At 59.9% G+C, this 2077-nt stretch overlaps 1 protein-coding gene across 3 annotated transcripts in view; it reads right to left on the bottom strand.

The window, feature by feature from the left end:
- Positions 1-332, bottom strand: part of TENT4B (terminal nucleotidyltransferase 4B) — a 74212-nt gene extending 73880 nt beyond the window's left edge. Inside the window, exon 1 of one of the 3 annotated variants that reach the window (XM_025852373.2) lies at positions 1-330. This exon is cut by the window's left edge and continues 798 nt beyond it. The gene's annotated coding sequence lies outside the window, so the exon portion shown is untranslated. The other 2 variants (XM_025852374.2, XM_025852372.2) reach the window with 2 other exon arrangements.
- Positions 333-2077: the final 1745 nt, after the last annotated feature.

Genomic DNA, 2077 nt, shown 5'->3' on the forward strand with positions numbered 1-2077 from the left:
CTGCTGCTGCTGCTGCTGCTGCTGCTGCTGCTGCTGCTGCTGCTGCTACTGCTGCTCGGGGCCCGCCGCGGGCGGCGCGGTCGCGCAGGGAGCCCGGCCGGCGCCGGCGGCGTCGCTCCCGCCCTCGGGGGCTCCGCGGGCCCTCCCCCCCTCCCTCCGCCCCTCCGCCGAGCCCCTGTCACTGGGGTCCCCGTGCAAATGGCGGCGGCGGCTCCGGAGTAGGGCGAGCGGCAGCAGCGGCGGCGGCGGCGGAGGCGGCGGCGGGGGCAGCGGCGGGGGCAGCGGCAGCGGCGGCGGCGGCGGCGGCGGCGGCGGCGGGACGCGCCTGCTCCGTAGCGTTCTCGCTCCTCCGGCCCCGGGGCGGGGCCTCCGCCGGCTCCGCCCCGCTAGCTCCGCCCCCGCCCCGCCCCCGCCCTCCCGCACTTGCCCCGCCCCCGCCGGGCCGCACCTCCCGGTCAGCCCCGGCGGCTGCGCCGTGCGTCACAGAGGCCGCGGTGCGGCGCGGTGGGGGGCCGCAACCGCCGGACGCAACCGTCCCCGCGCCACCTGAAGAAGGGGCCGCATGTACCTGGGCGTCCAGGTGCCCCTGATGCGCGCGCCGCCCCCGGTCTGGGTTCCCGGTCCCTGAAACCGGGCGAGGCCGGACAGACGCCGGCCGGCTCCGCAGCGAATGGATGGTCGGAGGCGCCGCCCCCACATCGTACCCTCCCCCACCCAGCGGCCTCGGGGACCCCCTCCGCTCTCGCGACCCCTCCCGAGATCTCCGCTCCAAGCCCGCCTCGGGGGAGGGAGGGGGAGAAAACGTAACCCACCCCCGAGCATGTGCTCTGGACCCTGGATGGACGCGGGCTGGGCGGGCAGCCCCGCCGCCCCCCGCACCCGCGGTGCTGCGTCCCCGCGGGGGGTTTGGAGCCCCAAGCCCTGGCGGATCTTCCCCCACCCCACCCCAGACTGGGGAAACCTGCGCCCGCCCGCGTGGCTGGACGCGCTTCTTCGTTAAGCGTGTAAGCCGTGGGCTCAGAACCACGGTCACACACCCAAAACCCGCTTTACACACACACGCGCGCGCGCCCGTACAGAAACGCGCACAGATGCACAGACGCGGAGGCAGGCACACACGCTGCTCGGCGTGCAAAGAATCCTCACTTGCCCTCAGGTGCACCAGCAGCCATGGAAAGCTCTCCTCTGTGCAGAATTAACTTTAAGAAAACCCAAAACCTTTTAAGCCTAAAATGAGGACCATATCGTTGGCATCAGTAGAGATTTTCCACAAAGTGGTTATTTGCATGTCTTCCCAATCCCTGCGGTAAAAACGACAAGGAAAAGGGAATTGTAAGTATTTTAAATCATTAAGGAGGAAAAATAAGTGAGCACGTTTCCTCTGTGCCGTCTGAGGTTGGTCCAAAGTCCAGAATGAGTCGCTGATACCCGATTTTGGCCTTCTATTTTGGGAGCTCAATATCCTGGAAAGTTTGGGGGGTTTTGGCAAAGATGAAAAAATACTGGTCAAATTACGAAGCATTCATTGCTCTACCGTTATTCTTGCTGAGAGAATAACATGGCTATAAATAGGGAAGCACACCCCAAAAAACCCTACATAGAATTTTGGTTCATCCTATTTGTTGTTGATTTACTACAAATCAATATTAAGAGTATTCTCAGAATGAAATTAGCTCTATACTGAGAATTACAAAGCCAGAAAAGTAGTGTTATTTTTAAGGATATTCACACTGACAAATTATACAAAAATAAAGCATTGTATAGAAACAGGTTTATTTTGGGGTGCCCTGCTCTTGATCTCAGGGTTTTGAGTCCCAGTCCCAGGTTAAGTGTAGAGATTACCTAAAAATAAAAAATCTTAAAAAAAAAAGAACAGGTTTATTTTGATGACTTCAAATTTGTTTTTTGGGGTTTTTAAGATTTTTTATTTATTTGACAGAGAGAGCACAAGCAAAGGGAACAGGAGAAGGAGAAGCAGTCTCCCTGCTGAGCTCGAGCCCAGGACCCTGGGATCATGACCTGAGCGGAAGGCAGAGGCTTAACCAACTGAGCCACCCAGGCACTCCATCAAATTTAT

This window comes from Callorhinus ursinus, unplaced genomic scaffold (genome assembly GCF_003265705.2).
Source record: "Callorhinus ursinus isolate GAN/ISIS: 27379988/994484 unplaced genomic scaffold, GSC_fseal_2.0 scaffold56, whole genome shotgun sequence".
NCBI lineage: Eukaryota > Metazoa > Chordata > Mammalia > Carnivora > Otariidae > Callorhinus > Callorhinus ursinus.